Source organism: Lissotriton helveticus, chromosome 7 (assembly GCF_964261635.1).
Source record: "Lissotriton helveticus chromosome 7, aLisHel1.1, whole genome shotgun sequence".
NCBI classification, from domain to species: Eukaryota; Metazoa; Chordata; class Amphibia; order Caudata; family Salamandridae; genus Lissotriton; species Lissotriton helveticus.
Window position 1 is genome coordinate 1,637,617,464 of NC_136068.1, and position 27,525 is coordinate 1,637,644,988.

Below are 27,525 nucleotides of genomic sequence, written 5' to 3' on the forward strand. Positions count from 1 at the left end.
TGGTGAAAGCGTGCACTGACGGCTGGTGGTGTGTGTGCCTGGTAAAAGCGTGCACTGACGGCTGGTGGTGTTTGTGCCCGGTAAGAGCATGCACTGACGACTGATGTTGTCTGTGCCTGGTGAAAGCGTTCACTGACGGCCGGTGGTGTGTATGCCTAGTGAAAGCGTGCACTGACGGCTGGTGGTGTGTGGGCCTGGTGGCAAAGCGTGCACTGATGGCTGGTGGTGTGTGTGTCTGGAAGCGTGCACTGAAGCTTGGTGGTGTGTGTGTGTGTGTGTGTGCCTGTTGAAAGCGTGCACTGACGGCTGGTGGTGTGTGTGCCTAGTGGTAAAGTGTGCACTGACGGCTGGTGGTGTGTGTGGCCCACAGATGCTAATTGCCTTGTTGGTGCTAGTGTGGTTCAGTGAGGGGTAAAGATGCTCGAAGGGTGGTTAAATAGCAATTGTAGTGTCAGTAGAGGAAGGTTCTCAGGCTAATTCAGGCTGTCATATCCCTACAGAAGCTAGCATTCTTAGCCCTAGCTGGTTTTCAGCTGAGTCCATACATGTAGGCAGCACATTATTGCACTTCCTTTGTCTTCCCTCTTCACTCACTAGGCGTCCAAAGACACTACAGCTCTTGCTGGGGGAAAGTTTATTCTTGGCCCAAAGCACCACAGCTCACAAAGAGACCACACGTGGATATGCTTGTGCATAGTGACACTGCTGTGTGGTGTACCTCACCGCACATGCCTCCAGCCCCTTTTTTGCCTCCAAATTTATTGTCCGGGGTATTAGTTTCCAGTATTATGTCTCCCCATAAGAACCAAGCAGCATCAGGTGTGTGGGCTGCTTTGCTGTATAGGTGAGGCAGTGCCTGGTGCGTGTTCATATCAGTGTTAACAATACCTGCTCACTCACTCCTTGGCCTCTGTGCTGAGCCCACCAAGTGATGCGGACTATAATGGTGTTCAGACTGTTTGCTCGTCAACTCTTTGGCCTCTTTGCTGAGCGATGGGGGGTTTGTAAAGGTGTTAGTCGTCTCCCTGGCCTTGCCGCAGAGTATACAGAGCAATGGAGCCAGTGTGCAGCCTATAAGAGTCAGCTGAGAGTGCTACTGATTCTGTTTGCTTACGCGGAGACCGGGCTGATATAACACTCTAAAATGGTTGGGGGGAAGGAGATGGGGGGGAGGGGGAGGTATGGTGTCCAAACTGTCCAATCGGCCAGAGTTCAAAATAGCAGATGCTGTACTTAGAGGGATACTAATCGGAACAAAACTGCTCCAGAATTGTAGGCACGTGCTACAAAATTAACATAGCACCAGATGCAGCTCACGTCTGCAAAGGGTTTCCAGGCAAACGGACAGAAGGGTAAAAAAAAAAAACGCCCCCCACTCCACTTCTAAAGAGGACACAAGGAATTATTTGGGTGGAACAAAAGGACCCTATAAAACTTGTGCTTCTCTCGAGGAAGCGCATTCCTCGAAGGCTCTCTGAAGACTGGCAGAAACGCAGGAATGAGGCCCAAGCAACAACACAGGTTGTTTATGGGCTGTTACCATAACTCTCATAGACATTACAGCTCTAGAAATCACTATCTGACCCCAAGGACTGTTCGAACCCATGCCCAGAATAGAAAATTCTGGCTAGGAGGGCAAGAAGCACAAATGAGGAAAAGAAATAAGCCATGTTATACACAAACGCCGATTTTAAAAAAATTCTAAAGTTTATACAGTTTGAAAAGATAAGAAAAAAAATTAACCTAACATGAAAGTGACGAATGAAATGCAATTCAGTCACTGGCAACAGTTCCACAGAACACTAGAGATTTGTGTGTAAAACATGGTTAAGTGATCCATACTGCAATATTGTTATAGATATTGCTTTTGTCCTTCCTCCCATCATATTGTAAAGCGCTCTGTTATCCCTCGGGATCTTGTTTGCACTATAAAAACCTTTATAAATAAGTAAATAAAACTAAATTGACAGATTTCTTGAAATATTACTAGAGCATCGTCAATGAAATTTGCATTAAGGAATGAGGCCTAGCTCTTTTCCGGAGAAAAGCAAAACTTTTTGAAGAGCAGTTGCTCTTAGCATGTTCATTGATCCAAATCCTTGTTTTGACAGCTCTGGAATGGCCTCTACTTAAGAGGTAGCCCGAGAAACTTGTAAAAAAATACTGATTTCAACATCCCAGCTTGCTTCGTATAGCCTGGCGTGGCCATAAATATAGCATAATATAAAATGACATACCAAAACGTAACCTAACATGTCCATGAGAAGTGCACATGTGTGGCACTTAAACAGCTGCTTCATTGGCACTTAGGCACTTTTAATTGTCTCTTAGAAGGGCTGCAAGTGCCTGTGCTCCAAGTAGTATGTGCTGGGATACTTTTTTTAGACGAAAATGCCGCATTCATCTCAAATAACAATTCCGCATAGGGTCAGTGTGGAATATGAGAAAAGAAAAAAAAAGATGCAATTGTCTGAGCAGAAGCCAGTGGCACTAGCCAATCAGGAAAGCTCATGACGTCACAATAGCCGATGACGGCAAGAGACAACAAAAGCGGCTCAGCTGACCTCCCCTGGACAGACCAGGAAAGCTGGCACTGGAAGCTCCCTCTGCAGTTCCATTAGAAAATGTGCGACTGGACATGACATCAATGAACATTAAGCGCGCGTGCTCCATCTTTCCACGAAACAAGACGTCCTTCCAGAGGGTTCTACGACATGACCACCTGCCTGGCGATCTTTTAGTAACTCTGGTCATATTGTTTGTGTACTTGAAAATACTGATGAATGCCGCGAAAGTGAAACTAATTAAAGTGATCGTGCTGCCTGCTGCAGTATTGAGAGGTGGGGGCGGGGGAGTGGAGGCCATGTTAAGTAAGGAGTCCAAGTGGAGATTCTTCAAGTAGTTTATTGAAGTCAGAATATAGGAGCACAGGCGGAGCCAGTAACACATCTCACAGCCAAGCAATGTAGGACGTAACTGATTACCCAAGAGAATACAGTCGAATGCATGTACAGATAACATTCTAGAAGCATATAACAGCACGAGCCTTAAAGCTATACTAAAGAATAAAACACAACATAACACATCCCCCCCCCTTACAAGGAACAAAAGGAAAACCGGGAAAAGAGGTAGACGGGAAAGGGAGAGGAAACAAGGACAATAAAAAAAAAACAGGAGTCTACCAATAAAGTCTACCTAACATAATCCTTAAGCCAACCTGGCGAAACTCTTAACCTCTTAAAGTTATCTGCGACTGGTAAAGCAGGAACAGAGTTAGCATGAGTGAGAGTGTTGTCAGAGACAGGTAAGGCTGGAACAGGATCAGCATGAGTGAGAGCAGGGCAAGAAGATGCATTTGTATCCAATACATTAGGATTACTGATCACCTCCTCCCCCTCTCCTAAAAGAGGGAGTGACAATTTCGGGGCTAGCTGAGACTGTAAATCAGTATTCTCAAAATAATCCTCAATCCAATCAAAATTACCAGAAGATGCCTTCTCTAGCTCCACGTTCTTTACCCCGTGGTCTTGGCAACCATCAAAAGCAACATCCTTTAAATTCCACACCTTGCCATCGTTAAGTCTGACAGAATTCCTGAGAACCTCAACAACCATCTTAGGTGAATCAAATTTATTCTCACCCTTCGCTACTCTATAAGGTTTCCTAACTCTTACCCAGTCGCCAGCGTTTATAACAGCCTCCTTAGCACCATGACGTTTATCATAGTAAATCTTGCTTTTATCGTGAGCCAAAACCAGGCTTCTCTTAACTTCCTCAGGGGACCATTCTTGAACACTGTCTTTGAAAACCCAACCTGGATTAAACTTGCATCTGGGCAATCTACCTCTCATCATAACAAAGGGGGAGACACCAGTGCAATTATTCAAAGTGACTTTGTAGGACCACACCGCCTTCTGTATCTCCAACTTCCAATCCAAGTTTTTGTTGTTAGCAGCTTGCAAAATACCTTTAATAACTCTATTAAAGCGTTCTACTGTCCCGTTCCCGCTGGGATTATACAAAGAGGTGGTTTTATGTGTGATGCCACATTTAATAAAGTACTCTTTAGCATCCTTTGATAAAAATTGAACTCCATTATCCGTTAGGATATTAACTGGTAGTCCTTCCACTACAAAAATTTTGTCTAAAAACTTTAACACAGTTTTAGTGTCCACATTCTCTACGAACTTAACTATAGGCCATTTGGTAAAAAGATCTATAGCAACTAATCCGTATACTTTCTCATCCCCAACTGGACCAAAAATGTCCACCGCAATAGTCTCCCACGGAAGACTGGGAATAAGTCCTTCACTCATTGTTGGTCTCAAAGTCTTCAAGGACTTGTCGGCTGAACTACAAACAGGACACGCTTTAACAAAGGCCTCAACTTCTTTGTCAACTTTCGGCCACCAAAACAAATTTTTGACCGCTAATTTAGTTCTTACTATGCCGAAATGCCCCTCATGGCACATTTGTAAAACCCTTTTCTTCAAACCTACAGGTGGGACGATTCTATCGCCCCTCAACAACATGTCTCCTTCTGATGATAATTCAGAACGGATCTCCCAAAAAGCCTTCAAACTGCCTGACAAATATCTTTCTTTAGGCCACCCTTGACAGATAAACTTAGAAACTTGTACCAAATCCTTGTCCAGCCCATGCTCTTTAGACCAATCCTCCCTGCTGATGGCTGGAGTTCCAGAATCGTGTACAAACGCCACAGTGAATTTCCCCCACGGTTCATCCACGCATTCCTCTAGAGGGGAAGGTAGTCTTGATAAACAATCGGCTACCACATTGTCTTTCCCAGGTACATAAGTGATGTTATATATATATTCCTTCATGCGCATGGAAATTCTGGCTAATCTAGCCGAAGCAGTTGTCGTGCCCTCAGAGGACAAAATGTGGACTAACGGTCTATGGTCAGTCCTGATACTGACCATCTTACCCCACACAAAGGCACGAAAGTGTTCTAAAGCCCATGCACAAGCTAAGGCCTCCCTTTCTATGATAGGGTATCTGCTCTCTGCTGGTGACAAGGCTCTGGAAGCAAACAAAATGATTCTCTCCTTTCCATTTTCCCCAATTTGTGATAAGACAGCGCCCAAACCTTTGTCGCTAGCATCGGTTGTCAAACAACAATCTAAATTGGGATCAAAACTAGATAAGGCATTCACTTTCTGTAGTTCCCACTTAATCTCAGTAAACTCACGTTCACACTCCTTGGTCCATTCAAATGTCACATTTTTTTTAAGCAAGGACCTGATATGGTATACTTTAGAAGCGAAGTTTTTAACAAACTTAGCGCAGTATTCTGCCATTCCCAAAAAGGATTTGATTTCTTCCTTAGATTCAGGTGCAGGCGAAGCAACTATGCTTTCAATAAGAGATGCCTTCGGCCTGACACCCTCCTCGCTGATTATGTGGCCCAGGTAAGAAACGCTTCTCTCACTGAACTTGCATTTGGACAATTCAACAGTTAACCCTGCAGAATTAAGTGTCTCAAAAACTCTCCAGAGTTTAGTATCATGGTCCTCCTTGTCATTACCTGCAATCAAAACATCATCTTGAAAGAAACAAATGCCCTCCATATTGCCAAATAATTTGTGCATTAGACGCTGAAAAACAGCTGCGGCCGATGCAAGGCCGAAAGGCATCCTTATAAATTGAAAACAGCCAAACGGTGTGATGAAAGCCGTCAAGTGTCTAGATTCTGGACTTAAAACTACCTGGTGGTAGGCAGCTGAAAGGTCTATTGTGGAGAACCACGTTGCCCCTCTTAAGGAAGAAACCATCTCGTTAATTTTTGGTAAAGGGAAACGTTCGATTACTATGTTCTTGTTAAGGTGGCGTAAATCGATACACAAACGAATCTTGCCATTGGATTTTCTAACTACAACTACTGGACTAATCCATTCTGAGGAATCTACCTCTTCTATAATACCCTTGGTAAGAAGACCTTGAATTTCCTTTTTTACCTCATCCCTTATCAACAAAGGAATAGGTCTGACCTTATGTACTTTCGGTAGAGCGTCACTCTTGAGCATGATCCTGTGCTCAAAACCTTTTAATTTGCCTAATTGACCGCTCACCACTTTAGTGAATTTACATTTCAAGGCGTCTTCAATCTTACTGCCCTCATCTACAACTAAGACTTTCTCCTTACTATTAGGGTCTAGGATGATGTGGAGGTTTTTCTGGTCGAACCAACCAAGGACAGATGGTCCCGTTTTTGCTATGTACACTTTACCTCTAGAAAGTCTACCTTTAAATAGGAAAGTGAGCCACCTAAAACCCAATAAACCTATTCTATCACCTGTGTAACTCACAGGATTGACATCTGAAGGATTTAACTTATCTCCTAATTTGTGAATAAATTTTTTCCTCCATACCTCCTCATTCATAATCGTGTATGGGGATCCCGAGTCAGCATATACATTTACCTTAATGCCACCCAAAGACACCTCGCAAATTGGTTTACCTTCCATTGCTTCATCAGTGATATTTAACATGTAATTACCACTTACATTTTTGACACAAACATCCTCATCCTCACCACTCTCACTTGCACTGCCATCATCATTCCAAATACATTTGACATTGCTGCGTTTGCGGCACATTTTGCTAAAATGTCCTATTAGACCACAAACACTACACTTCTTCCGTAAGGCAGGGCACGACTTGAAATAAGCCATATGATCCTTGCTACCACAACGGTAACATTTCCTGTCCTCTGGCTTGTTGTCTCTTGCTTGATTTCTGAATGGTTGATTAAAGTTCTTGTTGTGAAGTTGTTTGGTCTGATTCTTTGTTGTATCTTGAATCTTGAAAACTGCAGATGACGTTTTGTCTAATTCTTTCACTGTGTCTTTGACAATAGTAGCACACCTCCCTGACATTTCCGACTTCCTCATAATTGCAAGTACATCATCAAGAGGTGCATCGCCATTGACCCAAAGTCGATCTTGAATTAGGGAATTGTCATTATGCATAACCAATTGGTCTCTAATGAGGTCATCATGAAGGTTGCCGAACTTACAGTCAATAGCTAGTTTTTTTAAATCATCTAACCACTCATCAACCAATTCCTCTTTCTTCTGTTTTCTTTGGAAAAATTTGTGTCTTACAACACCTATGCATACTTTGGGAGCAAAATACCTGTCCATATCAGCAATTGCATTATCAAACTCACTTAAGTCAGTATCCACCACTTTTTGCATTCGAGAGAAAGTCTTTAAACCTTTAGGTCCCAAGGAATGTAATAGTATCCTTTTCTTTTGCTCAGGCTTCATTTTTTCGTTTTCATCAATGGCACAAATATAGTTATTAAAATACTCCTTCCATTCCACCCACTTCATGTCAGGTTGAGAACCTGTAGCCCAAAAAGGTTGTGGGGGACTAATAATAAAATTTTGTTGGGCCATTGCAGTATCTTTGGTTTGATCACCAGTATCCATAAACGAAATAAAATGAAAGAAAAGTAGTACAAGTACAATAAGATACTGCACGTAAATGTAAAAATAAGTGTTCCGACAGTCTCACCTGTGCTCCTCGTGAAGAATAGACAATAAATAACTCCGCTTGTAATAATGAATGTGCCTGTTTCGTGTCGGCGCTGTGAAGGAAAGGCAGCGTGAAGTAGCGTGTGAAATAGATAAACGCCGATCGCTGAAATAATTCCCCAAAATGGCCGCTACGCAGGTTCACGCAGCGTGACCTTACGCGCCTCCGTCACTCCGTTATTGCGAGTGTAATGACGTAGGAGAGTCGCGTAGGTAGCAGTGGTCGCGCAGCATGGAGCGCGAGTGGAACTTTGTTCGGCAGTTAAAAGATGCCAGCGGGTGCCGTCTAAGATCGTAAGTGGTAACGATTTTTCTTGGCCTACCTTAAGCAGCCTTACAAAGTCCATCTGTGGTTGTGCTCGAGAGGGCGAAGTAGCGATCCATAGGCGCGGGGAGAGTAGAAAAGGTTGATGAATCCTTCGGTATGGGTTGAAGTGTGCCAAGATGTTTTCCTTCTTTTTTTTTTTTTTTTTGAAAAAAAAAAAAAATACGTAAAAAAAAAATAATAAGGAGATTAAAGTTTAGATCCCTCGTCGTCGCCAGTTGTTAAGTAAGGAGTCCAAGTGGAGATTCTTCAAGTAGTTTATTGAAGTCAGAATATAGGAGCACAGGTGAGAGCCAGTAACACATCTCACAGCCAAGCAATGTAGGACGTAACTGATTACCCAAGAGAATACAGTCGAATGCATGTACAGATAACATTCTAGAAGCATATAACAGCACGAGCCTTAAAGCTATACTAAAGAATAAAACACAACATAACAGGCCAGCATCTGTGGTGGAATTGGAAGTACATATGGAGGCACGAAAGGGGGGAGGGAATTGAAACGCGGAGAGAGGCAAGCAAAGCGCGCGCCCGAGCACATGCACTCAAGCTTTAGGCTGGCCATGCCAGAATCTGGTAGCACTTTTTTACCACTTACTAAATGTCTCGTTACAGCGCATGCGCGCTGGCTCAGCGAGATCTAAAAACACTCTTTTGTAAAGTGGTGCCTGCCCATCCGTGATCATGGCTCGCGAAGAGGAGTCAACATGCATTGGGTCCATGTACCTCCATTTGTGTGATTTAAAAAAACACTCTTCACCAGCATCCTGCCCTGGGTGTCTTTTTTTTGTTTTTGTCCGTTAGAATTGTTGTAATTTCCTGTGCACCCGTGCAACCCCATCTGTGTGGGGTTCACGATGATGGAGTTTGCTTTGTGTGGAAAAATATATATAGATGCAGAAGTAATTGCGTTCAGGGTATTGGGTATTCAAATTATTTTTTTAAGTGTCTGTTTTCATGAGAATAGTTTTTCAAGTGTAACGTTAAGTGGAAGGGAAGCCGACGATGGAGTGCTTATGTTAATGTTCCGTTAATGTTACTGACGACTTGCCAGAATTGGTATACTGAACAATTTTAGGAGAGGCTCATCATGTCAGTGTCCGCAAATAGGTATGCTCTTTTTTATTGATTAACACATCTGACCTTCACAATCACTGTTATTTCTTGAACATTTCCCAACAGTAATCTAAGCCAGTGTTATCAGCAAGGATCAAATAGTTATTTCTGTTTGAGATAACACTTGTAAACGTAATCCGTTATAAAAATGTCTGCATATGAATGGGTGAGTTGAATGCTAAAGGTAGGATTAGGCAAGCAAATGAAAATGGATATAGAAAATGGGGCCTCCGAAACGAAGGGGAGACATAGCTACTGTCAGAACAGTACAAAGAAAGCAATAATCTTTAAAAGGCCCAGACCTAATCCCAAATCACACAGGTCTAGGTCCATGATTTAATGGGGTGCAAGACATATATGCCCGCCCCAAGCCCAGGTCACACTGTTAGATCACGTAAGGAGGTGCAACCCATATATGTGTGGGTATATAGTGTCCCTTATATTTAAGGTGTTGCACGTTAATTTATTGAGCTCCGTGTACTAATGCTAATCCATAAAATAATTAAACACAGAGCATTGGCCTTTAGTGTTAAACAGAAAAGACTGTGGCTAAATTGCACAGCATGCAACCAGGAAATCTTGACACTAATTCTGGTTACTCCACTTGGACAAATTGCTTAACTTCTCTTTGTATTGTTTTCCTTAACCGACCCGTTTGAGTGCACATGGAAATAATTCATTTCAGGATCTGCACTCTACAAAAATAGCACTCCTATGTGGTTAAAATAAAATTATCTTGATTCACATTAAATAGCAATAAAGGCCACATATACAAATAACATGACAAACTAACAGTTATTGGGTAACTGTGCAACGTTGTTGCAGTGTCCTTGAATCTTTTATTTACTTTAAATAATAGTTAACAGCACAATGATTTAATCATATGTACTCTACCTGAGATGTTCATATGTTCAAAACATATTTGTTTTTCCATTGTAAAGAGCCCTGATTGTATTTTCATGACATTTATTGTGTGATTTTGCATTGAATCATTTGAAGGCTTATGCTTTGGTATTAACCCCTCCCATGCGCCCGCGATTTTGCGGAAGTGCGGCACTTCCGCAAAACGGGCGGGGCCGCGTCGGCCATTGGCCGATGGCAGCACCAGCGAGGTAGCATTGCCGTCGGCCAATGGCCGACGGCAGCATGGAAGGGGTTAAGAGCCAATCAAAACCATGGTTCGTCTCTTGCTCTACTCATTTGGAATTTGCTAGCTTTCCCATGTCTATTTAACCTCTTGAGTGCTCATGACGAGGTCAGCTCGTCATGAGCCACGGCGCTCCGTTGCTCAAGACGAGCTGAGCTCGTCATGACCGTGCCCATTAGATGGCAAGCTCGCACGCTGGGCTAATTCCCCTGCTGTGCTGAGCGTTCCATTGGAACGGGCGTGGTCATGACGAGCTCAGCTCGTCATGAGCACCGGAGCGCTGTGGCCCGTGACGAGCTGACCTCGTCATGAGCACCGGGGCGCCGTGCGGGCCCCCCAACACAGCGGGGAGAAACAGCCCCGCATGGAAGGGGTTAAAAGTAGGAAACGCAATGATGATGTGGGCGTGGGAGGAGCCTGACTAGTGTTTTGAAAAATATTACTTGTAGGAAACTAGTATAACTGTAGAAACTGTATAAATGCTGTACAGTGTTAGGGGAAAGCATCCCAAGCCGAAATTTCTATAAGGCAGTCCAGAAAATTCTCGTTCCATTTAATCAAAGGTCTTCTTCACATCTAGACTAATTACTGGGAGTGCCACCGTTTTAACGATGAACATAAGCATATGGGCGTATTTTTGCCTATTCAATCCCATCAGGTTGTGCTGAGTGATAGAGACATGACTCCTTGACTTCAAAGAGTAGTGTTTCTTCATTGTTTATTTTTATGTCAACGCCTACCTATCTGGTTTGCTAAATACTTCCTGGGGACATTGAGAAAGCTGACCTAGGAATGTGTTCTGCCTGTTGCTTTGTGGTTTGTAACATCACATTTTCTGGCTTTCTATTTGCTGGCTTTATTTGCTTTAGGCTGTCCAGCAGGAGTTTGTTCCTCCTGTTGCCCAAATCTTGTCTACTGTATTCTTCCACATACTTGTTTTCTGTAAAACAGCCTTTTTCATATCTTGTCACGTTGCTGTGTGTTCAGAGGCAGGGGTCAAATGTCAAGCTCTCTCTTCCAAGGGAGCCTTGTGTTTACTTTTCTTTCTCTGACTTCAAAGTAAGGGAATTTGTGACAATCCTTTTGAGTATCAATGTAAGAGGAGAGAGTGTAGGGTGCTTTTTCTTTTTTTTTCATTTCTAGCACACAAAAAATGTATTACATTAGTGTTTCAGAATATAATGGAATTAGTACAAATTAATTATTTTTTGGTAATTCTGAAATATAGGGGGAACAAATGTTTGAATCCGATTAATACACTAGGCGACAACATTTGCACACATCATTTGTGTGCAGTGAAACAGTATTTCAGTACGAATGTAATAGTCCTTTCAATTGAACATTTGTTGTTTATAATGGCAGTGCGCTACAACACCATGCATACTGCACAATATGCTACTCCACTCGTTGCCCTTTCACTCTATGCAACGGCACTCCATTCTACGCCACTCAACAACACGCCACTCTACTCTTTGACTCGCCACTCCACGCCACTCCGGTCTATGCCACTCACACTGCAACACTACACTCCCTTCCACACACCCCACTCCAAACTATCCCACTCCACTCCTATCTATCCCAATCTACCCAACCCTGCTCCACCCAACCTACCCAATCCAATCTGTCCCATTTTAATCTACCCCACTCCAGTCTACCCCAGTCCACTCCCACTACAATCCAGTCTACCCCAGTCCACTCCAATCTACTCCACTCCAATCTACCTCACTCCACTACAATCTATCCCACTCCACTACAATCTATCCCACTCCTGTATATGCCACTCCACTCAATGTAACCCACTCAACTCCACCCCAGTTTCTCACACTCCACCCCAATCTTCCCTACTTAAGTCTACCCCACTCTAGTCTACCCCATATCCCTCCACTACGGTCCAGTCTACCCCACTCCAATCTACCCTACTCCACTTAGTGCAGATTTCTTCAAACTTTTTTGCTGTGAGCCCCTCCCATAGCAACATTTGTTAGGTCGGCCCCCCTCAAAAACTTTATGGCAAGAATTGGGAGAGTAGAATGGACATGGCTGCGTGCAGGAAGCGAGGCTTGTGAGATGATTTCAGGAGTACTTTTTCTATAGTTCATAAACCACACTAAATATGAGACTATTAAAACAGCAAATGCATCAAACAAAACCATGTATTGTCCCACAAATACTTCTCCCCAGAATTGGGTTTATTTATGAGCTCGTCACAGGCTTGGACCCCAATGCAACTACACCTACTGTACCATTGATTACTGCAGTCCTGAGTAGCAGGCTATCTTCTCTGCATCTTTCACCTCTTCCCCATCATACCGGACTCCATTATTGAAACAGACTCTCTGTCCCGTTCGAAAAAAAGAGCTCCCATGTTATATCCCTTTTTTTTGCAAGGGTGCCTTCGGTCGTAATGCTAGAAAGGAAAATAATCTCCCATGCCCCTTTTTAAAAGGTAGATAGTCATAATTGTGAAGCAGTGGGCCCCTTCAATTACTGGGCTCCAGCCCTGCTGCATCTGCTTCATTAATGATAACTAACAGTGGCCACTTACACACCTGGCACCAGTACCTGCTGCACTGATGAATGGCCCTTTAAAAAAAAAAAAGAAAGGACAGTTATATTGTCCCCTTCTTTGGGGTATCGCTCTGAAGAAGCTGTCTCTGGCCATTTGTAAACAAAACATTAGTCACATACAGTGCTCTCTATTCTGGGCCATCTATTTGACAACATCCATGAATATCGCTCCTTTCTCCTCGACCATTACTCTGAGGCCATAGGGGTCGAGAGGATTAGGGCTCTGCAACCTTAATGAAACCCAGCTGTTCTACCTGCCTCCCCATTGACGTAGCTATCACAATAAAAACTGTCCCATAACATTTAATGCTGACTTTGAGGTGCCTCTGCCTGAAAGTGATGTGTGTGGTGGTAGTGCAGAAAGTTAAAGAAGAAACCAGTCTTAATTTTACCGCATTTGGGACATATTCCATCATCTGCTGCATAATCTGCAGAATTCAGCCAAAACAAAATTGATTCCAGCTCAAATGGAACAAGTTACTTAACCCTTTGACCACTGCGCAAATTCCTCCTCGGTGCGGGTGATTTAAGCAATGGGTAGGGTTCGGACGGCGCCCAGCTGTCCTCCGTAAATGCCCACCATCACGTGGGACGGCCAGGGGCCGTCCGCAGCACCGAACGGGTTAAAACGTGACAAAGAGTTCAGGAACAGTGGAAGGTCTTTTGCAAAGATTGACTGGTAATCTTGTAGCTACTTACTGCTGTATGTGGGTGTTAAACAGGTAATAATGAGGTGAAATATTGCACCTAACAGCCTAACCATGGGTTAAAATGTCAAAATAATGAAGGAATGCTAACCACAAAATGAGCTGCATTGTGCCGCATAATTTATCTTTTCTTGCTGCATGATTTATTTATCTCTGCCGCATAAAATGGTCCTCTCTTGCTGAATAATTACAGTAGTCCTGCTTAAAACTTCATGGTGGCAAATATATATTCCGTTTGAGGTGTAATGTTGGGGTGTTATCAGCTGAGTTCTGGAATAATGGAGACACATAAAAATGTCTGCATTAGATACAATCTGATTACTTATTACTAAACACTATATTTTGTAAAAACTTGTTTTACCTCAAACACTGCATCAATTTGCAGCAGCCTAGCTTAGACATTGTGAAATACTATTTTAAAATAATGACTTGCATATTTACAGTGCTTTCGGCCACAGGCTGGGACCTTATAGCACTGTAAACAGGGCCACTGGAATTATGTGGCAGGAGAAGGCCAAATTATGCAGCAGCGTTAATATTTTGCAGAAAGCAAAGGCGAATTGTGCTAAATAATGTTGACCATTTTTTGATAGCTTTACTGAATTATTTTGCTATTTGTACACTTGCTAACACGGTCCTGGCATATTTCCTTTCATAAGTGCCAGTTTAATTCCCACATATAGCAATAATGCACTTACAATACTGTGAATACACAAAAGGAAGACTTTGTTTTTAGCAACATCTTTGATCCTGCCAGCACACTTACTGACCTCTGACCCCAAGGCACTCCCATCACAGTTTTGACTTCAAGGGCACTGAGTAAATGCAGACAGCCTGGAAATGCAGCAAATACACGCAGAACTTCTAGGCCATCTTCATTTACATGTGTTTGCAGAGGCATTTGCGCCCCCCTGGGCACCCCACAGTTTGAAGACCTCTTACTTAGTGTAACCCAGTCAACCCCACCCCACTCTAACCTACCCCATTCTACCACACTCCACTGTGCTCCAGTCTTCCCCACTCCAATCACCCACTCCAGCCTACCCCAATCCAACCTACTTCACCCTACCCCAATCTACCACACTCCAGTACACCATATCTACCTCACTCCACCCCAGTCTTCCACAATCCTTTCCACTCAATCTATCCCACTACACTCCAATTTACTACTTTCTACCCAAATCTACCCCAGTCCAGTTCAACTCACTCCACCCCACTCCAATCTACACTGCCCCACCCCAAACCACTCTACTCCAATCTAGCCCACCCAGTCCGCCCCTCTTCAAACTACCCCACTCTACTCCACTCTAATCTACCCCACCCTAATCCAGTCTACCACACTAATCGAATATAGCCCGCACCAATCTATCCAACTTCAGTCAAGTCTACCCCAGTCCAAACTACCCCACTTCATTCCAATCTACTGTACCATAATACACCCAATCTACCTCGCTCCACTCCTATCTACCCCACACCACTTCAATTGTCGGCACTCCAGTCTACCAAAATCTGCTCTAATCTACCATCATATATCCCACTCCACTATGCCACACTCCACCCCATCTACTCCAATTCAATCTACCCTGCCATATCCTAGTCTACCCTACATCACTCCAGTATACCACACTCCCCCAATCTACCCAACTCCACCCCAATATACCCCAGTCAAAACGACCCCAATCAACACCCACTCCATTTCATTCTACCCTACTATAATCCAACCAGTCTACCCTGCTTCACTCCATTTTACTGACTCCACTCCAATCTACCCCACTTCAATTTACCTCAATCCTCCCTAGTCTATCCTACTCCACTGAATGTAATTCTTTTAATTTATTTTAAACTTTTATTCATTGTCGATACTTCAGCTGCTAGCCGGATCCATTGGAAAGGATCCATACCCTGAAAGCTTTGTGCTCCTCATGGAGAGCGATCATCCTCTCACTTCTTTTCACTTGCCTGTTGAAAAGCACATGATTTGGCTACACGTGAGCTTTGAATGCATCCCAGGTGATTTTAAGTTCAGCTGAGTCAATGTTCCAAGAGTGGAATTCACTGAAAGCTTCCTTGATGAATGAAAAACAAAGTAGTCTGTTAAAGTAGCCATGGTCCATCTTCAAGACTTTTCCTTCAGCTAAAAGCTAATCAGCTTTTGTTTGGGGCTAGTAATTGATTCTAGTCTTTAAAATAAACATTGGCAAAGGCAGTGGCTTTAATGTGCTGAAGCATGGAAACACAGGCATTCACAGATGCTGTTTACAAGCGTTGCATACACAAATGCCTATCACATGAATATCCTACCTGATGACTTTGCCAATGCTGGGGACAAAGTTCAGTAAGTGCTTCAATTTCAAAATGCTATTTGGCCCAACATGCTAAAAATCCTTGCATTAGTCCTGCATGTATCCCTTGTACATCAATATACCTCTTAGAGACATCGTATTTGTGAAGAGTTGTGTTTAGGACACAGTGTTCCCTAATAAAAATTGCTACTGCTGTCCTCATTAGGAACAAAGTGCAAGACTGTTTAATGGACTCTTCAGTGGTCTTGGAAAAATTAGGCTGTTGGGGCTTGGTGGGGTGGGGCAGAGTGGCACCAGTGTGCATTTGGCTGTGAAAGTCGCCGTAGGGCTCCCATTTACTGGCCAGTTCAAAGGTAAGGATACTCCAGTGCTTTGTGGTGCCAGGTCCCCAGGAGTGTGAACTGGGCTCAACCGGGATGGGCTATGGAGTAACTGTGTTACCGGTGTTATTGACCTTATCCTAGGCCAATGACACCAGGGTGTCAGTAGAAGTCTCCTGTGCACTAACATCCTGCCTCTTCATAAATACAGAGGAAGGAAAATGCTGGAAAGCCTGCTTAATTTTTAAAATAACATACACAATTTTAGTGCTCTTTGAAGTAACTGGATAGTGAGAATGTTTTTTTTACAATCTTCCTTTTGGGAGAGCCACTTGAAGGTATGTCGAGGCTTTTGTGGCAGAGGAAGGGCACTGTAAATGCCACGAATTGCATCTTCTTATTGCAGAAGCAAGTTATGAATCTGCCAATTCGGGTGAATTTGCTGGACTCCCATTCTGGTGTGGATTGGTAACAACAGTGAACGTCCTCTATTTGTAAGTTATCTTTCTTGCTGAAGAATGATGGATGTTGTAGAATGCTTCTCAGCCTGGATTATTGCTTGTGAGAATGTTGGCGTGTGGAATGTTGGAGTGCTTGAGTCAGTTTGTGACTGGCTGAGCAGCATAGAGGCTGCTCCTGGTGGGGCTCTTACTTTGTACAACTTACAACTCAAATAAACCTACATGAAATCTACTACTGCTGGACTACTCATCTTATCATTACATTTGGCGATGATTTGGAAAAGAATCTGCGTGTTCCACCTGAAGCTTGCATCCTGAAGAAATTCAAAGGTAAAGAACCTTCCATAACTATAAGTTACAGACTTAAAGGAAACTGGCACCACTGAGTGAGCCCCACCAGTGACCCCATACCGGTCGCCCCATCTTCTCTGTGCCAGTCCCTCATTTTCTCCTACTTCTTTGGAACAGTGTTTCCCTCCTGTTTATTCGCGACAGAGCCTTTGGTCTCCCACAACGTTTTTGTTCCTGCTCCTGCCTGCAGATCCTCCTGCCTTCCATTTTCGTCCTGCAGTTCCTGCCCCAAGATCCTCCTGCCTGCCTGACCTGCAGTCTCTCAGTTTCTGTGACATCGGTCGCCCTCACTTGGTTAATTTCTGCTCAGTTTACAGAACTGGTGAAGAAAACCAGAACCGGCACAATACCTTTCAACTGGGTTAGTCGGCCCTGTTCTGGATCCAAGAGTTTAGAACTAACGAAGGAGAGCTAAAACTGAGAAAGAGTCTAAGAACCGGAGTATAAGAACGAGATCTGGTCAGTGTTTCACAAGCTTTAACAGGTCAGGGGGGTTAAGAGCTGAGCGGAAGTGTTAATTTTACTTTTCTTTAATTTAAATGGTGCTTGAATTTTTTTGATGTTACCAGTGCTAGTGAATGGATTTTTACTGCCATCTACTGGAGGTCAGTGGGACTTTTATTTGCCTGCTGCAGTAAACACTCAGGAACACTTGAAGAAAAATAGTGGTTCATTGATAACCTCGTCCAGCTATCAGGTAAAGCTGTGAACACATCCTCTGCTACACCTCATCTGATCCTAACATCCTCTACATCTAGTGGAATATAGAATACAAGGAACACTCTACATCTACATTCTAAACAATATTGTGCACATTACTACACATCCCTTTTCTTTAATAAAAACATACCTATAATCCCTCCCTCTCCCCAAAAATATAAAAAACAAAGAACACGAGCAATAAATAGATAAAATGAATTCAAGTGGAACAAACATAATCCTCAAGTGTCTTAGGTTTAACAATGTTCCTCCCAAAACTACTGATTCTACCTTCATTAGTATCAAGTTGGACATCAGGATGATTGACAGCACTGGCATTATCAACATTATCATGTTCAAGATCTTGAACATTGGGAAGAGAAACTTGGTTACAAGTAGTATCGGAAGTGAGCTACCAATACTTATCTGTTATAACTTCAATATCGATATTGGGTACAATTTCACAAGTATCTACATTTTTAGTTAACACAAGTTTGCTCATATGATAAACAGAACCATCTGCTAACTGGACTGTATTTTTATTTACTTTAACAACTTTCTTTGGCGAACTAAACCTGTTTTTTCCTTTAGAAAAATTTCTACTGGACTTAACTTGTACCCATTGACCTTCTAGTACAGTGACATCTTTAACGCCATGCGTTTTGTTAAAGTATGCAATGTTTTTCCACTGAGAACTAATAATACGGTCTTTAATATCAGCAGCTTGCCAATCTGTTTTGTTTCCCTTCTTCATCCAACCAGGGTTAACTTTTGGAAGAGGAACTCTGCCTCTCATAACACCAAAAAGACTAAAACCAGTTGAATCATGGACGATGACCCTGTAACTCCACACCATTTTCATTAATTCAATGTCCAATTTATTTTTGTTATGCAAAGCTAGTTGTAAGGTGCCTTTAATAACTCTGTTGATTCTTTCTACAACAGCAATTCCCCATGGATGATAAAGTGCCGTGAATTTATGTTCAATGTAAGCATAACTTTAAAAATTCTTCATTTGTAAAGATTTGAATTGAACACCATTATCGGTGAGTAAAGATTTTGGAACTCCTTTTCTAATAAAAATACTTTCAAGAAATTTGATTACAGAACATGTGTTGACTTTTGCTACTACCTTCAATTCCAACCACTTTGAAAACATATCCATTAAAACAATATTGAATTGTCCAATGCAACATCCTCCCACGGTAAGTTAGGACATGCAAGTGAACTTAAAGGAGGGTTTAACGTTTTCTGTGAGTTGTCTGCTGTTTCACAGTCAACACATGATCTGACAAAACGTTCAGTTTCAATATCAATCTTAGGCCACCAATACTAAGATTTAATATTGCGTTTGATTCGGGAAATACCAGGATGTCCCTCATGGCATAATGCAATGATTTTACTTCTTAACTCAGAGGGTGGAATAATTTTTTCTCCTCTCACTTAGAACATCCCTTCAATACCCAATTTATTTCGTACTCCCCAAAATGCTTTTAATTAAGCCAGAAGTTCATTTTTAATACAATCAATCCAACCATTTTCAATCTTATGTTTTACTGTTTGTAAAATGTTATATTTTGATTGTGCATCTGTCCTCTCTCTTTCTTGCAGTCCTTTACAGTTCTCATTGACAAAAATTCCTGCGACACATACAACATTCCAGGGATTTATGTCAATTTCTGTTAAGGGTAATGACATTCTACTTAAGAAATCTGCAGTTGTGTTCATTTTTCCTGTTACATACTGCACTTTATAGATCAAATCTTGTAACCTCATAGATAGTCTGGCAATCCTAGCAGATGCCCTTCAGTGGTGAGTACCTTTGTCAAAGGTTTGTGGTCTGTTCTTACCACAAATTCTCTTCCCCACACAAACTTTCTAAAGTGCTCAAGAGCCCATACACAAGCTAGTGTCTCCCTTTCAATAACTGAATATCTTTCTTCAGTGGTAGATAATGATCTGGAGGCAAAAGCAATAATACGTTCCCCGCCATTATCATTAGCTTGAATAAGGACTGCACCTAAACCTTTTCCACTCGCATCGGTGGTAATGAAAGTTTTGGCAGAAGGATTGAATCCTTTTAGAGTAGGAGATTTTGCAATAGCAGATTTGATTTCAAGAAAAGACATTTGAAACCGGTTAGACCAAACAAACTTATTCTTATTCTTGAGTAAGGTACGCATTTCATGTGTCTTTTCAGAAAACTTGTGTACAAATTTATAGTAATACTCCACAAGACCTAAAAAAGAGAGACTTTCATCTTTATTCTGAGGCGGTGGAGCTTTGAGAATAGCCTCAATCGACTTTTTTTAATACCATCGAGACCAATGTCATGACCTAAGTAAGTACCCTTGGACTCAGCAAATCGACTTTTGCTAATGTCACCTGTTAAACCCTTCTTATCGAGTACCTGCAGAACCATTCTTAAAGTGCCATCATGATGTATTTTCGTTTCTCCACAATTAGAATATCATCTTGGAAAAATATGACATCACAGATGTCTCCAAACAACTGTGTCATGAGTCTTTGAAAGACAGCTGCCGCTGATGCCAATCCAAATGGCATACGATGGAATTGATAGCATCCGAATGGTGTACAAAAAGCAGTCAACTGTTTGCACTCGGGGTCAAGCATTATTTGATGATCTGCTGAAGATAGATAAAGTATGGAGAACCACTTAGCATCTCTTGTCAGACACAGCATTTCATCAATACGAGGCAACGGAAATTGATCCACTATAATGTTGTTCAATCCTCTTGAATCAACAGAGATAAGGACCTTGCCTTTGGAGCGCCTAGCGACGACCAACAGAGAGATCCATTCAGAGGATTCAACCAGTTCTAATACTTGAGCTTTGATTGATTTGTCTAATTCAAGCTTTACTTCATCTCTCACAATGAGCTGGATATTCCGTGCTTTGGACATTTTGGGAACAGCATTACTTTTCATTCTGATGGAATGCAAAAAACCTTTCAATTTGCCAATTTTCCCATTAAAAACAGTAGGAAATTCATTTAATACCCATTTCGTGGCGTCTTCTACTTCACATGCTACTAAAACTTGTTCTGAACTATTAGGGTAAAAAATTATATTTAATTCATGTTGGTCTTTCCACCCGAGTATGGATGGTCCTTCCTTGGCTACATACAATTTACACAAAGCATGCCTACCTTTTGAACCTGAAAACTAATTCTCTAAATCCAATGATATCAATTTTTTCACCAGTATAACTTTCAGGATTGATGTCAGAATCTTCTAAATGACATCCAATGATAGAATTAAAATGTTGCAAACAAATATTTTCTGCAATATCGTGTATGGCGAACCTGAGTCCGCAGCGACTTGTAATGTAACGCCACCAAAGAACACCCAACATAAAGGTTTGTTATCCCCGTCTCCTGAAATTTTTTAAACAACCTTTTTTTTAGAATCATACTTACTGTTGTTCTCACAATCACTATCATCAAATGAATATTCATCAATATCACTTTCTCTCACGCAAGCTACATTAAAAAATGTTTTTTTATAATTGTTGCGCCTGCATGCTTGTGCAAAATGCCCAATTAGTCCACATTCTAAACATTTTGCAGGTCTAGCAGGACATTTATCATACCAAGCAGCATGAGAACGTCTACCACAGCGATAGCAAGCATACTTTGGTTGCCTGTTTTTTTACGAAACGATCTTCTTTCTTTACATCTTTCTTTTCACATTTAGAATCAACACTTTGAGAAGATTTACTCTTAGTATCTGAAATGTTTTTTTTTTTTATATAATTCTTTTTATTAACAATAAACATAAAAGAAACATCACATTGCATTGGAGACAAACCAACAGTATTACAAAGTGCTAGGAGCAAGGGACCTATAGTACAGGACAAAATAGAAAACAAAGAGTCGGGGATCAAGGGGAATCCAGGGTTTCAGAGTCAGGTCGCCTGGACGGAGGGACACAGATATCGCCCCGATATGTGTTCCACGGTCCCCATATCTTTGTCCACTTCTCAGGGCAACCCCTCGCCACATACACCGCCCGCTCTCTGAACATGCACCAATCAAGATCTTGAGACCACTTCGCAGGCCGAGGCGGTTGAGCGGCCCCCCACAGTTGCGCTATGTTGCGTTTTGCGACCATACAAGCTAGTGTGACCCATAGTTTCAGATATTGATTAAGGTCTGTAGGCTCCCAAATGTTCAAAAGGCATCTACGCACCTCCAACCCCATGTCATTACTCAATACAGACCTCATGATATCGTGTATATCCCGCCAATATGCCTGGATGAAATCACAATTCCACAGGATATGGAGAAATGTTGCAACCTCCCCACATCCCCGCTTGCAGTCACCATTCGTCGTACACCCCATTCTCACCAATCTAGGACCGGTCACATAAGATCCTCAACCCAGTCTTCATCATCCATTTCCAGCCCATCAGCCATCCAAGCCTCTCGGAGAGACTGCAACGGATCACCCATGTGATTAATAAGTTTGCGGTATATCAGGGAGATCGTCTTAACAGGAATTTAACCATCCAAGATACGATCCTCGAGGGGGGAGGCGTCTGGGAGGGGGTCCCCCAACGGAATATGGGACAGGAGGGCATGTCCGACCTGCAGATAGCGAAAGTGTTCCCTAGCGTGGAGGTGGTGACGTTCCTGCAGCGCTTCAAAGGTCAACATCTCTCCCTTCCCCCAAACATCTTTTATGTGGCTGAGTCCGATCAATTCCCACTTGTCAAATCCCTTGGTAGTCCACAAGTTACCCAATTTAGCAGAGTCGAAAAGAGGGGTTGCAAGGGTCAACTTTCCCTCCCAACCCAGGGATTTAGTGGCCGCGTGCCAGACTCTCACTGCGTGCAAAGTAGGGCCCGTGAGGGAAAAGCGCCCCGGCCGATTGTATAACGTTCGGAGCAAATCTCCCCCCGGGGACAAACTACAATCCATAGCATAGCCGGGATCATCAGGAAGACCATAAACCATGTGGTTGATAGCTGCAAGTTAGGAAGCCCAATAATACTTCCGGAGATCGGGAAGACCAATACCTCCATCATACCAGGCAAGGGTGAGTTTAGCGTAGGCAATGCGGGACCTGTCACCCCAAAGGAGGGTTCTCTGGAGTGTTTCAACTTCCCGAAAGTATCTGGCAGGCACCGAGTCAATGGTATTTTGGAGAACGTACAAAAAGCGTGGAAGAGCCAACATCTTAAAAAGCACTGCTCGACCTAAGAGAGACAAGGGTAACGACCGCCAACACTCCACCTCGGCGCGCAATCTAACTAAGGGCGGTTGCAAGTTATTTGCGTACCTCCCCGTGGCGTCAAGGGAAATGTAAATACCCAAATATACGAAACCGGTAGTAGTCACCTGAAGCGGACAATTCTGCGGAATCACCGGTGGAGCGCCCGATAGCATCAACATCACAGATTTCGACCAATTGACGGTGAATCCCGAAAATTCACCGAACACCCTAAGAATGTCAAGGAAAACGTCAAGGGAGGAACGAGGTTTAGATAGATAAAGGAGCACATCATCAGCATATAGAGAGATCTTATCCTCCCACTCCGGGGACCACCGCAAACCGCGTATCATCCTTTCCCACCGAATCCAAGCAGCCAAGGGTTCCAGAGCTAATGCGAACAGAAGGGGAGACAATGGACAACCCTGTCTCGTTCCCCTCTCCAGCTCAAAATCGCACGATTGACAATTATTCACCACCACGCGGGCCAGGGGAGCAGTATAGAGTAAACGTACCCATCCAATAAAGTCAGGACCGAAACCCAGCTTTTCCAGTACAGCAAAGAGATACAACCATTCAATCCGGTCAAAGGCCATGGTGGCATCAAGTGACACCAGCGCCGCCGGGTGCGACAATGCACGAGCCCTACCCAGGACGCCATGGAGGAGTCTCAGATTAAGGGCAGTATTACGGCGTGGCATAAAGCCCGACTGGTCTGGATGCCCCAACGTGGAAATCACCTTTACTAACCTGGTTGCCAGCAACTTTGCCAGTATCTTAGGCTCCGCGTTTAGTAGGGAGATAGGACGATAGGAGGAGGGGGAAGCACGGGGCTTTCCCGGTTTGGGAATCACGACAATATTAGCAATGCGTTGATCATAGGGGAGAACCCCGACCTCTCGGCTTTCCAAAAACATAGCACGCAGGTGCGGTGCTATCTTATGTGCATTCAATTTATACAATTCAATAGGGATGCCATTAGGACCCGTCGCCTTACCTGAGTTAATACTCCTAACGGCTCCCCCAATTTCGTCATCAGTAAGAGGGGAATCTAGATATTTCCGGTTGTCATCCGATAGTACCGGCATGATAATGTCACGGAGTAAATCCGCGTGGTCCGAGCAATCGTGCACATTCGAGGAGGAATAGACTTCCTTATAATAAGAACCAAAAGAGTCAGCTATCAACTGTGGATCAGTCAAGGTCTCCGGACCATCACCCTCAAGCTCAGGGACCAATCGGAACGCGCGATCTCCCCTTTCCAACCAGGCTATGAGCTTACCGGCCCTATCTCCGTGTTCGTAGATTCTACTTTGGACATCATTATGTTGTGTCACCGCCGACTCCCTAGACAACTCACGATATTCGTCTTGTTTAAGGAGCAAGTGATGGCGAACCTCAGCCGTCGCCGAAGTCGCGACCTCCCTCTCCAAACGTATGACCTCCGCCTCCGCCGCTGTTATATCCGCCAAACGCCTCTTCTTCTTACTAGCGATGAGAGACAGTGCCTCACCACGCAAAACAGTCTTATATGCCTCCCAGAGCGTCTGAGCCGAGTCCACCGTCCCCTGATTGTGTTGAAAGTAAGCGCTACAAAGCTCCTTCTTAATAGCGGGGTCACGAAGATGCCAGGCATTGATGGGTGCTACCCTGCCAACCATGGGCTGTCCATTCTCAATACGGACCCAAACTGGGGAGTGGTCGGATATACCGCGCCCCAAGTGGCGCGCTTCCCGCTTGCCGCCGGTAAAAGGACGTGGTCAAGCCGTGACATGGACCCATGAGCAGCCGACAGATGAGTATAGCTCCGAAGCGTAGGGTTTGAGAGGCGCCAAGTATCAACCAAACTCAAAGAATCTAAAAACTCGGCCAGCCACCGGCGCGCCGGAGGCAGCGACTTAGGAGGGACAAGATCAAGATCACCATCCAAAACTGTGTTGAAATCCCCACCCAACAGCAGGAGGCCCAGCGGGAGTGAAAGGAATATATGTGCAAGGTCTTTGAAAGTGTCGGACTGTAATGTAGGGGGAACATAAACAGAAAGGAAGGTCACCACTTTACCCCCCAGCCTCCCCGACACCCCGACATATCTGCCTCTCTGATCAGACCATGTAGCATTTACCTCGAAAGGAAAAGTTTTCTTCACCAAGATCCCCACCCCACGGGAGCCAGTGGTAAACCCAGCATGGGCAATCAGTCTATAGCCCCCTCTGTGAAGTGCCATACAGCAATTGCCAACAAGGTGAGTTTCCTGGAGAAGCACAACATCCGGCGAGTGGCGCCTGATAAACTGGTTAACCATGCCCCGCTTGATCTTGTCTCCCAAGCCATTTACGTTCCAGCTCAACACCCGAATTCCCAACCACACTGTAGAACCAGACATCTACCCAACTCCATCACGCACGCGCATATCATTCGAGACCCAATGCAATGTGAAACGAAACTGAAAACAAAATCCCCGGAACAACCCTCCTCCCCAACTCAGAAGACCGCCCCCCTCCCTGCACCCCTGCATCAGGACTACGCCCCAAACCCAACTAGCAGTGTGCCTGTCGCCCCACCCAACAATGGTTACTAAAAGTAGAAAGAGGAGGCGCCTGCCGTGTAGTCCACAACCCGACTCCCAAGAATTGGTATCCCAAGAGACAAGCAACATAGTCCAACATGTTACAGAAATAACGCACCAAAAGGCCATTCCTCTCCCCCCATCTTCAGCAATGAGAAATAATCAAATATAGAGTCCTCATTCCGGGTCGTGCCGAGTGCCCTCTGTGTCAGGTCGATGATCTTCAGCGTCATCCGGTCTAACAGTGTCCAACCAGTCCGAGGCCACCTCGAAAAACCAAGTTCAATCATTCACTTCAACTCGTAGCTTGGCAGGATATAGCATAGAGTACCTGATCCCCTTGTCTCTCAATCTCCGCTTAACGTGGAGGAAGTTCTGTCTCATCTTCTGCACCGCCTGGGTAAAATCCGGGAAAAAGGAGACTGTGACGTTCTCATACCGCAGAGGGCCGTCCGTCCGCGAGGCCTGCAGAATAGCATCCCGGTCCCGAAAGTTCAGCACCCGAGCGATCATGGGCCGCGGTTGCGCACCCACTTTCGGCGGACCCTCTGGCACTCGATGCGCCCGTTCCACCGTAAAAAACTTACTGAGACCCTTTGGTTTCAAGTGGTTAAGGATCAGGTCTTCAATAAATAGGTCCGGTGCATGCGACTCCGCAGTTTCAGGAACACCCAAAATGCGGACATTATTCCGACGATTGCGCCCCTCATAATCATCGAGAAGCCTCCTGGTTTCGTCACGCGCAGCCTGAAGAGCACGGACTTCCCTCTGTAGCACAGCGGTATCATCAACCAGGCTCGAAGTCCGGATATCGAGGGACTTCACTTTTTCGCTCGTCTTAGCGTGATCTGTGCGCAAGAGGTTAAAGTCAATCTTAACCGAGTCAAGCTTGTGATCGAGTGTGTCCATTCTAGTCGCCATAGAAGTTTCGATTCTGGTGACCACATCCATTATGTCCTGCAAAGAAGGCTCTGCGTTGGCCCTCGGCGAGGTGGCCTCAGTGACTGGCGCGAGCTTCTGGTCAACCGGAGATCCCCTAGGCACAGTATATTTGTCCAGTTTATTGGATTGGACGGACCTCTGAGTTCTGCCACCTTTAGTGAGAGGTTTCTCCGAGTCTACTCTGGCAGCCATGACGGGGCGACCTCCGGGAACACCCAGGATAAGGCCAGCGACACAAATGACGAGAGTCACAGACTCTCGGGAACCCAATTGCGAGTCGTCAAGCAGGAATGTGGGAACCCCCTCCGATATGCCCAGCACCAATAGTCAATTCAAAGGGTGAGCCGTGGCGGGGTCCCCACTTCCGGTGGGTCACGCCGCTGTTGTCGCATTAGGTCCCGGCCACGAATGACACCAGAGTCCGCTGCGCCGGCACTGGGCAGGCCCGATATTTCGGACGACGATTCGAGGGGGTAGGAATGGATCCTGCGGGCCACAATTGCACCAGGACGTAGCCACAGCAATCACACATCGAATGGTGCCCCCGGGTAACAGGATAGATGACAGGATAGACGAGCGGCGGAGCGGGTCTCACGGAGCTACACGATCACGCGGCCATCTTGGTCCCGCGCTAGGCTCCTCCCCCAGTATCTGAAATGTTGTTGACCGTCTCACTACTGCCTTTTTTTTCTATAGATAAAGTGGCTTTAGCGCAACTCTCTGACAATTAAGCTTTTTTTTTTACAATTGCTATGATGTTCTTCAAATTTGACTCCCCTTCCACCCACAATCTATCTTGAATGGCTTTGTTTTTAGCATACATAACTATTTGGTCTCTAATAAGCTCCTCATGTAAAGTACCAAATTTACAAGTTATAGATAACTTCCTTAAGGCTGAAATGTAATTTTCAATAGACTCATGTTTCTCTTGCTTCCTCTGAAAGAAAGCATGACACATTATGCCAACGCAAACTGCAGGAGAAAAGTGTTCATGTAAGTCTAATAATGCGGCTTTACATACATCACTATCACCGGATCTGTCATGTTTTTGTAGTTGACGAAAAATGCGAAGTCCTTCGGGACCAAGACAGTACTTCAAAGTTCTCTTTTTCCTTTCAGAGGATATGATCCACTGCAATCCTCAAGATTAGCAATATAATTTTAAAAAATACTCTTTCCATTCATTCCATTGAATGATGACTCTCCATGAGATGACAATAATT

At 44.0% G+C, this 27,525-nt stretch overlaps 1 protein-coding gene across 5 annotated transcripts in view; it reads left to right on the top strand.

The window, feature by feature from the left end:
• LOC144770629 (zinc finger protein 197-like) overlaps nucleotides 1-27,525 on the top strand; it is a 238,258-nt gene that overhangs the window by 36,712 nt on the left and 174,021 nt on the right. The window lies entirely within an intron of this gene.